At 37.2% G+C, this 16,179-nt stretch overlaps 1 long non-coding RNA gene across 10 annotated transcripts in view; it reads left to right on the forward strand.

Moving 5' to 3' along the window:
- The window catches only part of LOC102154812, a 171,804-nt gene extending 166,968 nt beyond the window's left edge, over window positions 1-4,836 (forward strand). For all 10 annotated transcript variants that reach the window (XR_005356759.1, XR_005356763.1, XR_005356762.1 and 7 more), the window contains one exon: window positions 2,416-4,836. This is a non-coding gene — a long non-coding RNA (uncharacterized LOC102154812). The remainder of the gene's footprint in view (window positions 1-2,415) is intronic.
- Window positions 4,837-16,179: the final 11,343 nt, after the last annotated feature.

Raw genomic sequence — 16,179 nt, forward strand, 5'->3', positions numbered from 1 at the left:
GAACAGCTTAAGTTTCTAGACAAGTCTGGGCATTGGAGATGATGGGCAAGCAGACAAGGAGGATAGGGGTCCTCTACCTTTGCCAAGAGCCAGAGTGCTGAAGGTCCTACCATCCTTTCCTCTGCCTGGAACTTTGCAGAGATAAAGACAATAGCTTTAGAATGCGTAGTTCCAGATTTGATGGGCCTCACACGCAAGGTGTACACAAACTACTATGCCTCTCTCTATTAATGTGTTCCCAATCAGAATTCATTGCCTAACCATCCTTCATCAACACTACAGTGTACACACACACACACACACACACACACACACACACACACACTCTCTCTCTCTTCTTCCTTCTCCTGTAGTTTCTCTTTTAGCGAATAACATTTTTGTCCACACAATTTTTCAAGACCATAGTGTAGTTAGCATATTTAACCATTGCCTTTCCCCATTCCACCAGCCACATCTAATCACCATGCCCACGGATTCTTCTTCAAGATCCTTCCTTCTTCAGAGCATCACCACTACAGAATTACCGGTGCCTAGATAATTGGAATTGCCCCTTATGTGGGGGCATTCTGACTTCCATTTCTCCTCTTTGCAATCTAGTTTCTAAATTGCAAATCTTTAAATCATTTGAGTATTTCATCTAAGAAGGAATTTAAACTTTTCTGCATGGATTAGGAAAACTTCTCATTTTCTGTCTTAGCTTTGATGCTCTGTGTTCTAACCGCTTTAAGCTGGTGTGACCTTTTTTGTTTCAAGCCTGTCGCATAAGTGGTCCCCTTCTCCTAAAAACTCTTCCCACTCTCATTACCTGGCTAATTCTTACTTATTCTCCATTATTCTTACATATTCTACATTCTTCATTATTTCATTGTTCATTGTAAGTAGAACTTCCTCCAATGACATCCCCCAGCCATTTCCTCACCTTCCCCCCAACCCCCGGGGGTTTAAGCTAGATGACCCTCTTATGTACTGTCACAGCCTGCTGCACTCTACCATCGAAGCATTTGTTTCTGGTGTATCTTTGCCTGTTGACCTGTGGTATTTCTTTGAAACTCTAATCTCCTATAGATGCTAATCTGTAAAGCAGGGATTGATAATATCTATGGTGGTTATAATGATTGAACACCTGTGTAGAACCTGCAGTGTAGCAGCAGCAGATTAATAAAGAGTAGCTATTATCACTAAGATTTGCTATTCTATCCAGTTGGTTATAAAGATTGCCCTATTCCGAGAAATAATGCATGAGGATTTGGAAACAGGTAGAGAATGAGGAATAAAGAAATTAACTAGAATAAATGGAAAGGTTGGCATTGGCTTCTTAAATTACTTCTTAGACACACTTCATTACCAGTTGCTCGAATTTAGTGCAGCAAAAACCTTGTCTCTGTTGGGATGCATCATTTGGAGAGATGTGGGCTTTCCAGCCCAGCCTGATATGGTTGTCTCACTCTCATGTCTGTCCCCACCCTGTTTGAAAATAAGTCACTTCACATTCTCTGGCTCAATAACCTTGTCAGAGGGAATGATGGATGTAGGATTGAAACAACCCACATACAATCACAAAGAACAAGGCTGAGAATAACACTACAGCAAGTAATTAAAAACAATTCTGCTCCCTTGGAAACCGTCCTCTGCCTCCCGTCACCCTGGCCTGTATGTCTTGGCAATGTCGGTTTGCTGGCTGCCCTTCCTGCCAGCTCACTTTGGCTGGCTTTGGCACATGTGCAGCTGGCAGTCTTTGTCCCTATTACTGAGCTCCTCTTCAGAGCTGCCAGGCTTTGGTCAAAGGCTACAGGGGGCACTTTGAAGCCCTTCCAAACATTAGGGCTTATGGTTGGGAGGTCAGTTTATTATGATGTGCACTTAATCCACTTTTTTTCCCCTGACCTGATGTATCCTAGGTGATTTATAATTTTATTTCAGAATAGGGGTAAAAAGAAAAACTTTTTTTTACCTGCTTGAGAAGAGTGCAAACTCTACCTTTGTTCCTATGTCATGCATTCCTATATATCTCCAAGAGGAATAAGGCAGGTATATATATCAAATAGATATAATTTTAGCTAAAGCTACTTCCTGAAACATTTAGTCAGAGATGATTAAAACCAAACGGCCAGAATATCCTGTTGTACATGGAGTTTCCTATTTGCAAGCTGGTTTACAAATGTTGTTTTAATGTTGTTTTCCACAGGATCTTAGTCAGTTGTTTGGAAAATAAACCAGCAACTATTCTCTATAAATAACACAATCTGCCCTATTCTCCACTGCTGGCTATGGCCCAAATATAAACCCTTTAGGACTGGGAAGGGGAGAAAATTCTCTCATGGTGTTGCTCTCAGAATCTGACTCAGATGGAAAATTGAACTGGTGATTGCTGTAGCATTCAGCTAACTCCTTCCCTTTTGTCCATTTTCCTTCTAGTGTCAGAACCCAGTGAACAATGTGGTTCTCCAAAAGCAGGAATGCTGAGGACTACTGGATGTCAATGCTGCAAAGCCTTCTTTCTGCCCCACCCTCCCAATTACACAAAAGTACAACCTCCTGTTTGTTAGAATTGTCTTCCTCCACTCCTGAACACAAGCCCCTTTCCTCCTTGAGGGATGCAGGCTTGATTGTGTGCGTTTGTCAACATATTCATCAATGAAATGTTTATAAGTTCTCTACAAATATTATCTGGTCAATTCTGAAAATACTTCAGATGGGTTTTCATCTGAGCATGCTTTATAAGGGTTCTTCTATGATCCAAAGCAATTTTCAGACATCCTCATCACTGATCAAATCTGGGGTAAATTTCCAGTCTATTCCATCACACATTTACAGTCTATAGGTTAGGCCTGATTTTCACAGTATGGGGGAAGATTGTACACAATTGAGCCACTTTGGAAAGCTTTTATAGTTTTTTTTTTTTTTTTTGTACCAAAACAGGAGGTCACTGTTAGCGAATGACTTTTATCAATGGCATTCTCGCTTCTCTGTTACCACAACAGGACCCTACATATTTTTTCAATAATAGTTTTTTTCATAATTTGTTGTATAAGTTTTTTTGGTATAAATAATATTGTAAACTTCTTGAAAATAGTGACTTCTTTAATTTTTATTTCCATAATGCTTAATGCACAGGAGACACGTAAATTCTTATTGAAGGGTTAGATGAAAACCAAAACAGCATAGAAACCCCAAGTAAGAGCCACATGACATGAAACTACAAGTCTTCCCAAATCAAAACAAACTTATCTATGGTTCTCTCATGTACTTCACTGTGCCAACTTTATTGTAAAGCCTATCTGTTTTAAGAATGACTATAATTGCATTTTCTGTTCTCAAAAGATTTTCTCATTACTTACAAGAAGCTGCCCTAAGCTTCTCAGCACACTGTGAATTATCTTTGTTTAGTCCTCTGGCATCTTCTTGAGGATCCCTCCTTTGAGGAACAATTGCTAGTAGTTCTAAACTGGAGAGATGATTAAAAACAACAACAACACCCGGCTGAAGTATAAAATAATTGATGGGATGACTACCTCCAAGATTGGTTGTGATGGGGAGGGGAGAAAGCTGGAATTTTTAGAAAACTTAATTGTATTCTTTTACAAGATTTAGCAAGCTGACAAATGGCATCATTATAGCAGAGTGTTGCATTGAGCTCCATTCACCCTTTAGAGCTGGCTAAGAGCCCTCTGTAGACAATGGGCTGCATATAAGAAATGCACAGATGAGTTTAATCATAGGAGCTGCATCTGGCCCAAGCAGAAATCTCTTTCACAGTAATTGGCATATAGTTAGGACTGGAGCAGCAGATGTTGCTTTGCAGTTTGAAGAATCTGATCTACAATCCATTGAAAACATGAGCCTTAACTGCAATGGTTGGACCTTCAGTACATGACCCATTCAAATAGATTCTGAAGTTCTGGTCCTCTTTCAGGTTAGCCCACATATCTCTAGCAAGACAGGAATCTGTGGTAATGTGTTGCTCTTGGCCTTCAGGGCTTTTCAACAAAACAAATTTGACAGACAAAGCTTACTTCTATGTAAATGTGGGTAGGGCAAGGGAGATGTGGCTGGATTATCCCCTCTTCATCTCTGAATGAATAAAAACTGAGTTCAGACAAAAATAACACATTTCCTGCAGCACATTGGTTTTCTTCTCTCATTTAGGAAATGAACCAAACAAGTGGCAACAGAAAGTTTTCTTTGCTTTGGGGCAGTAAGTAGGATTCCAAAGTGTTAACCTCACTGCGACAGAACCATGGGGTCAGTATTAAGGGAAAGAATCACAGAAAGCTTTCATACAGCCGACCTGCCAATGGCTGGCAAAGCTTCTTATGCCCACATCTGAGCAAGTTAGAGATCATTTATCCAGAAGACTGGTGTCAGACTCTAAAATCCTCCCACCTCCCCACTAAAGTGATGCCTTCAGTATTCTCTCCCCAATTCATTAGAGCTATTAAAGTTTATTTTGATAAACAAGAGTAAACTATCTGAAAAATAAATGAATAAATCTTAACTAATGGACATAATAAGCAATCAAATTCTCTCATCCAACTCTTCAAAACTTTTTACTTCTCTATTTATAATTTTTGCTTAAATTTTTCCCCCAGAACTCTGATCATCCTTATTCTATAAATGAGGTCCTATAGACCAAACATGTTAAGTGATTATCTCATGACCACACAGAAAACTAGGAGCCAAACCAGATCAATAACTATATGTTTCCAATCAAGTGTTTTTCTAACTTCTTCCTCATTTCCCTCACCCAAAATAATCAACTTTCTCACAAGTTACAGATATCACATGTTTTATTCTATGTATTTCATAGGTTTCTTTCTTTAAGATGACAGATTTGAAAATGGCAAAAATAAAGTGAACATTCTAGGACCTATATAACTTAAGTTCTTTGTTTCACTCCATTTCTTGCTCCCCTCCCTTCTTCCTCCCTACCTCCCTGTTCCCAAATATCCGCCCTTTGCCTATCAACTACTATGCATTGGTCAGGTCTTCTGATCAATTAACAATATTTTTTTGCTGCTAGGGAATGATAAGATGGGAATTTTTATAATAGACATTGATAATCAAAGAATTATGAGAGGAGCAGCAAAGATACCATTAAGCCCAAAAGATTCTTCCTCTCTTAGAAATGGTGATTTCACTGTAGAATAAAATAAAGCAGATGGTGAGAACACACGCAGAACTAATAATTGATAAATGATAACAGCATCTTGTATTGTGACACTGATTTCCAAAAAGGCATGTTAGCAGAACTTCAAGTGGAATAAGAAGGTAGAGGGAGCACTCCCGGGATGGGGAGTAAGAAGGTACCTGGGAGCAGTTGAGGGATACAGTTTCAGAAAGAATACCAATCAACCAACCAATTCTTAGATAGGTATCTTAACTTTTTCTACTTTTAGTGATAATAAAATGACCTTATCTGACCACTCTGTGTGTCTCTTCATAACTTTTTCTATGCTTTGATACTGGCACTAGACCACCTATACTGAGAATGACCAGGTCATCTCTTTGGTTTCCAATCACAAGGCTGATCTCCTTGAAGCCATTTCTCCACTAATCAAGTCTTCTCATATAGGAGTGCAAAGGCCGAAGTTGCCCCCGAATCACTTGGAAAATATATTGCCTTCAGTTTTGCTCCAGTTCTAAATAGATCAGATGACAGTGAAGAGCGAATGAGCTATTACTCTTTGTATCTCTCTTTTACTCAATGCCTGATGGCTTGTCAACATCTACCACTATAATGTAAATTCTATGGGGGCAGAAACATATCTCTCTTGCATTTTGTTTTATTCCCAGCATATAGCACAATGCCTATCAGAGAGAATGAAAGAATAAATGAGGAAATGAATGAATGACCAAGGGGGAAAAAAAAACACAAATGAAATGTTCAATGGGAGGATCTATAAGGATCTGAGTCATTCATTCATTTATTCACATCTATGTGCCCTTCTACTTGGATAAACATTTTTCCTTTCTGTTGGGAATCATAGTTTTGTGACCAAGCATTGGCTTTCATCATGTAGATGTAGAGGTTTCTTCCTCCAAAAGACCCAAAGGCCAATCTCGCATGAAAAGCAATCTGTGAGCTTGCTGATGGCTTTTGATCACTTCCAGCTACACCACTGGGCTTCTTATTTTGGTAAAATATGCCTTTCCTAAATCATTGTGACAAGCCCACAGTGAACGTTTGCTGCTGACAAAGGATCAGATTCCAAGACAGAGAGGGACTATGCGGAGCAGGAGGAGAACATTTGCATCTCAGGATCAAAGCCAATGGACTGTAACCACACAGTCAACCTAATCCACTGAGGGGGACAGAGATCACCTCCAGAGAGGAGATTTTCCTTCCCTGACAAGGTTAGGACAGCAGGTGCATGAAAGTGCACAAGGACACAACCATAGGAGGAAAACCAGCCTGGAAATTAGACAATGGTTATGGAATATTTGATTACCATATATCAAATTTAGCTGGCCAGAACATTTATTTTATTATTTATTTGTACACTTTCTCTTGTTCTTACAGAAAAGATCTAAATTGGGTGTGCTAGAAAATATTTTTATCAGGAGTTAAAAACTATATCTGTTATTATAGGAAGATTAACGAGTGGATTGTTTGAAATGTATTTGTGTTTTAGAATGTTTTTGCATTCATATTTCATTTGGACATCTTTTCTGTTATAGGAGTCCATGACATTACAGAATGAAGCCACATTCTGATTCTGATTTTGAAGACCTAACCTAATTAGAACTCTTCTTTATTTACACACATTTCAAAATTTTTCACACACAATTATTAGCCCAAGATTTGCCATCAGTTTTAATATCTCAGTAAATTAGAAGGTAATTAAGTATTTTGGTTAAAGAAAAAGTGTGGTTTTAAAAAATGAATGAGGAGGAAAAAAATAATGTGTATATTTACTAAGTTAACAGTGGAAAATATTTTTAAGCAATAGTTGATTTTATGGAACCAGTATTGTGAAGTGTTTACTTTTTTTATTTTTTAAAAAGATTTTATTTATTTATTCATGAGAGACACAGAGAGAGAGAGAGAGAGAGAGAGAGAGAGGCAGAGAGAGAAGCAGGCTCCATGCAGGGAGCCTGATGTGGGACTCAATCCCGGGACCCCAGGACCACGCCTGGGCCAAAGGCAGGCAATAAACTGCTGAGCCACCCAGGGATCCCCTTGTGAATTGTTGATACCAATTTGGATCAACCGTTGGTTCAATTTCTGCACACAGATGAAATAGTCACTTTGTACCACATACCAGACTTGGTATAAACCATTCAATTTTTATGGATGTCAATATGACCTTCACTTCATAAGTAAAAATATGAAAAAACAAATATACAGAGAAAAAAATAAATCACATTCTCATAAAATTATCAAACATTCAACAGTTTTCATAATTTTGCCTCACTTGTTTTATCTTTTCTCCCTCCATTTTTTCTGAAGTATTTTATAATAAATCCCTGTAACATGTCCTTTTACCATTATATACTTTAATGCACATTTATAAAAAATATGGAAAATTTCTTATGTAACTGTAATCCTGTTATCATCCATTCAGTGTCACCTAATGGTCTATATTAAAATTCCTCTAGGTAAATACTCCTCAATCTTATTTGAATTTAAAACTTTTGGGAAAAAGGAATTTAAAATAAAAACAAAAATGCCTTCTTACCAACATAAAAATTACTGAACTTATATTTTTTAAAAACCCCATTCATTTGAAAAGACTGTGAAATTTGTTTTATAAGCACTATCTATTATGCACTGAGTTCAGGTTTGAAACCACATAGCTTTTTTAATAGTGTAAATATTTGCATGACAAATTGAATGTCATTTATATCAGTATCCAGACTACTTCTCCATTTTTCTCATATTTGCCTCATATAAAGTCATGTTTGTTTTCACAAACCTTTGAAAATAATCCACTGACATCACTGGTGTGTTAACTTCTGAGAAGGAACTGAAGCCACCCTTTCCAGCCCTATCTTCCTGCTTGTTCATGTTTGGCACTATCTACCATGGGAATAATATAGCATTCCAGTAAAACATGGAACTATAAGAAATGCCAAGACAGGTCAAAAAATATGGAGACAACTTGCCTGGTCTTTTTTGGTGTCATTTCCAGTAGTCCTAAGCTTAAAAGTAGGCTTTTAGCTCTGCAAACTGGCATCAAAGAGAGACTGCCAAGATTAACAGCTTCTCTTCAAATAAACCAGAAAGCTTCTGAAGATTCAAAGTAGCAGCATCAGCAAAAGCTTAGTGTGCCAAGCTTATTATACAATACAGTTCCTGCTTTCCAGAAGTTAGAGTCCTATGCAAGTTTTCATTATGACTACATTGAGATTTGTGTAGCTAGGAGGAACCCACTCTTACTCTCCAAAGGATGAAAACTACTGGGAAAGGGTAATCTCCATTTTCAGCTCTGCATTTCTGAAATTTGGTAGGCTAATAAAGTAAAAAGGTAGAAACTCTTTAGTGTTGAGATTTAGATATTGTGAAATCTACCCTTTAGAAAATCTTTTATAATAAAATGTGTACTTATTTAGGATATTGGTTTATTTTTAGACTTGTGTGAAGAGCCCACACCTGTAGTTGGCCTTTGCCACATTCATTCAATATTTACTTTGTTCCTATTTTATACAGTAATATAAAGCATGTCCTAAGTCTACAAATCTAGATAAGCAAAGTCCTTGATCTCAAATGGCATACAGTCAATTATGAAATACAACTGACTTAAACAATGGTCACAGAATAATAGAAGCAGCTAAACCCTGTCTAGCTTCTCACTGTCTTGCCTCATCTTTGTTGTTACCCTGATTCCACACTGCTACCTGACTATGAAAACCTGTCTTTTCACTCAATGCCTGGTCATGCTCTTTGTATAGTGTCTGACATTTATTTTTAGTCCTATCCTTCCTGGTCCTGGCTTACTGTTCTGTCTCTGCAAGTCACTTCCACCTACAGTCTAGACATGAACCATTTGAAGTCACTTTTAATTCTGTGATTTACAAATTTGTAAAAGCATGGGGGAGGACCAATAGAGGCATATGTCTTACATAAAAGTTAGAGTCTGGATATAGTTCTTTGCTGCAGAAGTCTTCATGGATCAAGTTTGCAAAACAATATCCAGTAAAATGGGAAAATGTTTAAAAGTTTCCAAATAAGAATTTAGAAAATAATTAATAGCATTAAAGTCCCTATTAAAATGGACTTTAAAATGGATGAGAAAATTCCAGCACCAGAAAAGCATTGCACATCTTATCTGTGTCAATGAACCTAACTGAGGGAGCAGTCTATACATTTTTGCTTGCAATTAGCCTTAACACAAGGGCTTAATGCTTAAAAGCCAATATTCACCATCACTAATTATTAATATTTCTGTTCATCATTGCTATTAGAGTTGTGACATTTTCCTGCTAAATGTGGTTTTGTTCCTCTCTTGGCTTTTCTTACTATGTCCATTGGAAAGAAAAGAATAAAAGTGGATCAACGTGGCTAAGTGAAATAAGTTAGAGAAGGAAAGATAAATACCATATGATTTCACTTATACACGGAATCTAAAAACCAAATGAATAAAACAAAGAACAAAAAAAGACCCATAAATACAGAGAACAGACCGATGATTGCCAGATGGAAGGGGAGCAAGGACATGGACAAAATGAGTGAAGGAGAGTAGAAGATACAGGCTACTAGTCATGGAATGAGTAAGTCATAGGAATTTAGCATTGGGAATATAGTCAATAATAGTGTAATAGTGTTGTATGGTGATGGTAGCCACACTTGTGGTGAGTATAGCATAAATATAAACTTGTCAAATCACTATGTAGTACACCTGAAACTAATGTAACTGGTCATCAGCTATACTCATATTTAAAATAAAAAAAAGAAATTCTGTAATATGCTATGATATGGATGAAACTTAAGGACATTTATGGCTAAGTGAACTTAAGGACATTATAGCTAAGTGAAATAAGCCAGTCATAAAAAGACAAATACTGTATGATTCCACTTATATGAAGTAGTGAGAGTAGTCAAAAGTCAAAATCATAAAGACAGAAAGTAGAATGGTAGTTACAAAGGTCCAGGGGGAAGGGATAATGAAAAATTATTATTTAATGGGCAAAGTTTCCGTTTTATAAAAAGAGGAAAAGAGCCGTAGAGATGGATGGTGTTGACCGTTGCACAGCAGCATAAATGTATTTAATACAGTGGAACTGTATACTTAAAATAGTTAAGGTGGTAAATTTTATGTATATTTTTACAATAAAAATTGAAAAAGAAAAAATATATCCATGTTAAAACTTAGTAGTTGGTATATGACTAATATTTTTCATTGGAGTTCAGTTGTCTAGCTCTAGCTCACATTCAAATGAGTCTAGAATCTCCTGATCATTCCCAAGTTTAAGAGTAACACTTTGGTAAAATGTTAATGAAGAACGTTCAGATCATTTTAACTCGGGCTATACAACGAGGGTTTATTGTTTTACTTAAGAGGCACTACATAAGTAATGAAAATTGTGCTTGAATTTTTACAAGAAGGAGAAGGAAAAGAGGAATGTGGCAAAGGTGGAAATAATTGCTAATGAAGAGTTGATTACTATTCCTTTTTTTTTCACGGTGCATAATACAGTTGAAGGAAAAACTGTGGCTATCATTTCCAATCTTCTGATCTTAACTTCTTTCCATAGGTGACCAATTTTAAAAGCAGAAACTTCCAACAGTTTCTATAACACACTGAAGTGTTTTTGTGGGCTAGAAGCTAGCAGGAGCCCAACCAAGTGTTAAGAAATCATTCTTCTAATTTGAGGCCTCTGGTTGCTCACTGCAGCATGGGTGCAGAAGCCAAGCCAAACAACAGTGAATTTTACTGGAGAAGAAACAACTTTTCAGATTTTAAAATTAGATCATAAGTTTTAAATTAAGAATATCATCCAACTTCTAGAAATTATTACTAACATCTATTTTTTATGAAAATATAAAATTGGAAGGAAAAGAAAAATGTCCCCTTCTTAGCTTAGTGGAAAGGGATCCTGGCGTGGTGTATCAGTGCTGCGCATTCATCCAAGCCCTTTGCTCATCCTGGAGATAAGACTGTGACAGAAGTTCCACTGATCCAACAGAGTTCTCTGTTCAAAATCTGTTACCCATTCATCTGAACAAATGAACTTGCTACTTACTCTCCTGGGTAACAGAAAAGAACTTTAAGAGGTTTAAGAACTCAAAACCCCAACTATTTTGTTCTGAACACATAGGCTCCCACAGAAGAGTGCTTTCTAGATAATGCCTCATTGAGTGCCAGTATACTTAAATCATCCATAAATATTATAATGACAGTTGAAAGAAAATTGTCAATCCTTAATTTTCTATCAGCTTGCTCTGTCCAGCAGTCATAATATCTCTGTGAGTTATGTTGCCACTAAAAAAATTACTACTAAGAACTCAAAAATATTGTCCAACTTGCTTCTCAGAAGATGATCAATGATGAGTATCTGTGAAGAGACATGGTCTGCCAATTAGAATGTTTTGTGAGGTCTTCACTAAACATTCAAAGTTCCCATCCCTGATTTTTGTCAAAGAAAAACTGGATGACGTTTAGAGTTACAAGCTGATAGATATTTGGAAACTAGGGTTTATTTACTTGAGGTATTTTTTTATTTCTTTGCATACAAAAGTCTTTACTTGGATATTTTCTATTATGATTTGCATAATCATACATAAATTGTTTAAGAGTCATACAAAATTTTTTATTACATAAGAATTATTTAAGAATTATATAAATATAATTATTTAAGAATTATATAAATATTATTATTTAAGTTAACTGTATAAGAATAAATTAAGTTAGATCATTTTACTCCAATCAGGATTACAGCTATATGCACCAAATAACCAGCTCAAATACTTATTTAGAAGTGAGAGATTCAGTTGAAAAACACTGCCTGGCTGTGAAGAGGACCTTGATGCTCTAATAAATAGGCTGTTAGGGTGAGTTCCAAAATGGTGTCACATGCCACGGCCAATCAGAGAATGAATGGGTTTGACCAGGATTACAGCTGGGCAGTAGATAGTGCTGGGAGGCTGCAGAAAGGTCAAAGAAGCAGGATATGCCTAAAAATGTTTGTCCTTGTTCCTTCTTCTTTAAACACCTTGTCCCTTACTTCCTCTCTTCAGTCACCTTGACCTCCTCACTAAAGTTGGCTGCTAGGAATTGTGCTGGTTTCTTGGCAACCACCCAGTCTTTTCTATCCCATAGCCATGTTCTGGATGTTTTCCCTCTGCCCTGCAGTTCCCTGCCCTAGCTTCCACAGCTTCAAGTCTTCAGCTCCACAGTGATGTCTTCTAGCTTTCCCCTGTACTCTGGGGGGGGGGGGGGGGGGGGGGGGAGAGAGATACTTTTAAATAAATAAAACTGTATGTATTTGCACTGTTAAATTCTTTTTTAAGATTTTATTTATTCATGAGAAACACATACGGGGGGGGGGAGAGAGAGAGAGAGAGAGAGAGAGAGAGAAGGAAGCAGAGACACAGGCAGAGGGAGAAGCAGATTCCACACAGGGAGCCTGATGTGGGACTCGATCCCAGGCCTCTGGGATCACACCCTGGACTGAAGGAGGCGCTAAGCCGCTGAGCCTCCCAGGGATCCCTTGCACTGTTCAATTCTGATTTTTGTTTACTCCCATCTCTGGAAATGCCTAAACTATTTTTGCCCCAATTGTAAACTAGTTTTTACCTGCCACTGTAAGTCTCACTCTAATTTTTGTGGTGGTTTTTGGTTTTCGTAATTCAATCCCCCAAGCCTTCTTGATTACCCTGATGAGTTCTTATTTTCTGCCTCCTCTTCATGCATCATTTTTACTTCTACATCATGTCCGTGGGGTTGTGGAAACAACTGACAATGTGGATGCCCTAAATCAATTGGTTCAACCTGGATCACTGGCAAGTTACCTTAAACAGTGACTTTATTTCTCCTTCTTTTAGATTTTTCATTTGTGCAATGGATGAGTCAGAACAGATGATCTCTAAAGTTTTACCCCCAAATTTCCATGACTCTATAACTACTCCTATTCCTCTTGCTCCTCTTGCAGCTCAGTTTTTAATGTTCATTTGGTGACAACTCCATCCTCCTCCCAACCTCTCCCCTGAGATACTGAATACCATTCATCAGGCTGTAATTAATTTAATTTAGATGTCATCTCTTTAAAAGTGTTCTTGAGGGAATAGAATGTGGCCTACTATGTAACTTATCCAAGGATAGATTCCATCAGGGTTAGTTCTATCTCCTTGTATTGATTCCTAAAAGTTCCAGTAGGGCCCTCCCTGGACAGCCATTGCTGCTCCAACATTTCTGTCACATGTATCATCCAGCTTTTTAGGTAACATAGGTTACAACAGAGCATTTTAAAATACCTTGAAGGAGCCCTAGAAATGCAACTTAATATAGATGCAGTCTATGAAGTGAGCTGTCATCATAAGGGAATAAATAACTTCTGCAAGCAAAGTGGCTACATGAAGAAACAAAGGTTACAAATACCTTTGTCAACGTCATCAAGGAAAACAGTCATATTTGTCCCTACAAACACAAGGAAACTCCAAAATTAGAACTCTACCCATGAATACACATATATACTTGTATAGGCGTGAAGAATGATCAGTAGGAAAGAATGATATTTCTTTGCCAAGTTACAGTTTGTAAAGACAAACAAGATTGGGCCACAGAGCCATCATTTATAATATTTGCTGAAGATGTAAGTTAAAAATCTTACCAGTTTTTCCTCTCTCTTCATTTTATAACTTAGGACCAACATAGTAGACAATGCTTTCTGTGTTTTACTCATTATTTTGGAAAAAAACAATTTTTGACAAATAACTTTTTAAAACTAACCAAAATCACTGCTTCCTATATACTACCAATAATTTCTGCTCTTAGAAAGAAATGAAATACAGTAAGAATAACTAAATAACATAAATTTCTCCTTAAGATATAAGAAATGTAAAATTCTTCTTCAAACATAAACAAAGGTGCTATTTTGAACTCAAAAAAACCTTTAATATTTTATTCCTTATAGCATAAATATGAACACTTTGGGCACTTCCCTTTCATACTCTAACCATGAAGAGACAATAAATACACTTAATGCTTCTGGAAACCACAATAAGATGAGAGTGAATGAGGAGGAACAAAATGTCACATAGTTCAACTTTGAATGCCATTAATATAGACTACGTATTTACTCACATGACACTAACCAGTCCGGAGAGCTTGCTTTGACATTAAATTAGAGATTTTAAAGGCTACTTCAGATAAAGGTGATAATAAATAAAGACAGAGTGGTAATAATGTGGATAAAAATGTGCTTGAATTTACCATTACACTGATGGATGGATTCTATTTTTGCTGGGAACATTCATAACACTATTTCTGTCCAGATAGTATAGGAATAGAATTTTATAGCTGTGTACCAGCTGTTCTTAAATTATATACTGTGCATCGATAGCTCTTGAGGTCTTATTAAAACACGGATTACTGGGCCCCACTTTCAGAATTTTTAATTCAGTAGCTAGTACTGCTCACCCAGGAACCCCACTTTGAGAACTGCTGCTGTATAGGATACCGAAAAGCCACTTAATTTATCCCCCTGCCCTTGCACAGGAGATGGTGAACAAACCAGGAGGCATGACTTATGACAACTGGGCCCCAATTATATTCATTACATCATTAATGATCTAATTTTAAAAGCAGCCATGGGTCACAGGTCAGGGACCTTATGGGCAATATGAAGAACTGTCTGAATGTTCGTTCCTGGTCACAGGATCAGATAATAGATTGTCAATAGCAGGTCTGCCAGTGGGAGTTATGAGCTTCACCTCCCTCTCCCTGCCCATGGAGGCTCTTCAGGGAAGCTGTTACTCCTGGTGTCCTGTGGGTGCCACAGCTCTCCCAGCACTGCAGAGAGGAGACTTACGCCCGAGAGAGACTAAGTCTAAGTGATGGAAGGACAATGGGGGTGGGGGAGTCCATGGGAGATATTGGCAAACAATAGAATTTCAGGAAAAGTTGTGAGGAATGAAATGAGAGAACTATTACCATTGCTCATTTTCGAAATGCTATACAATGTTGGGAAAATCATTTCACCTACTTGAGTGTGTTTTCTAATTTGTAAACATGGCTGGGGAACATCTCCACTGCAGGAGATTTTGAAGATGAATGAGATAATAAATACATCTGTATTAAAAAATGCACTATAAGTCTAAAAGTTAACCTTTTCAAATATTCCCAGATATTAATATTTCAGTAGCTAAAGCATTGCCTAATTTCTCACTGATATTCTTCTATTCAATAAAATAGGCCCTTGACACTGTTAGAATAACACATTCATCTCTACTTCCTTCTAGGCTGGGGCACAAATGTATTTTTGTTTTAAAATTTTTTATCTTATTTTTTTTTTTAGATTTAAAGTATCTCCACACCCAACTTGGAACTTGAACTCACAAAACCTGAGGTCATGAGTTGTACACTCCACCAACTGAGACAGCCACGCACCCCCTAATTTTAAAAAGGTTTTAAATGTGCTTTGTAAACATTGGTCATTTTTTCTAAATGTTTCTACTTTATTATCGAGTGAAGTGTAGGACAACCAAGTATCTGGTGCTTTATTTTTACTTGACCTGTCATATTGATTATTCACTACTTGAACTTCTCTCAATTTTTGTACCATTCTTTCTGAATTAGTTCCTTCCTTGGATCACTCTTAGTTCCTCTACTTGTTTGTCTTCTACTACCCACACTTTATTTTTTTTTTTTTTTACTACCCACACTTTAATTCGAACTTTGTATACTTTTGTTTTTAGCTCCAATTCTCATTCTCTAAACTATCTTTGGCAATCTTTTCCCATCTAGTATAGACTGTGTGTCTCTGTGCACTTAACAAATGCATATTTAAAGCCCTAACTTTCAGTGTGGCTATAGTTGGTAATGGTGAATCCAAGGAAATAATTAAGGTTAGATGAGGCAACAAGGGGAGGGGAGACCCTGATCTACTAGGATAGCAGTTATAGGAAGAGACACCAGAGAGCTTGCTCACTCTCCATGTTATACACGCAAAAAAGGCCCTATGATGACAGAGTGAGAAGGTGGCCATCTATAAGCCAGGAAGAGAGCCCTTAAACAGAAA

Source organism: Canis lupus, chromosome 3 (genome assembly GCF_011100685.1).
Source record: "Canis lupus familiaris isolate Mischka breed German Shepherd chromosome 3, alternate assembly UU_Cfam_GSD_1.0, whole genome shotgun sequence".
Taxonomy (NCBI): domain Eukaryota; kingdom Metazoa; phylum Chordata; class Mammalia; order Carnivora; family Canidae; genus Canis; species Canis lupus.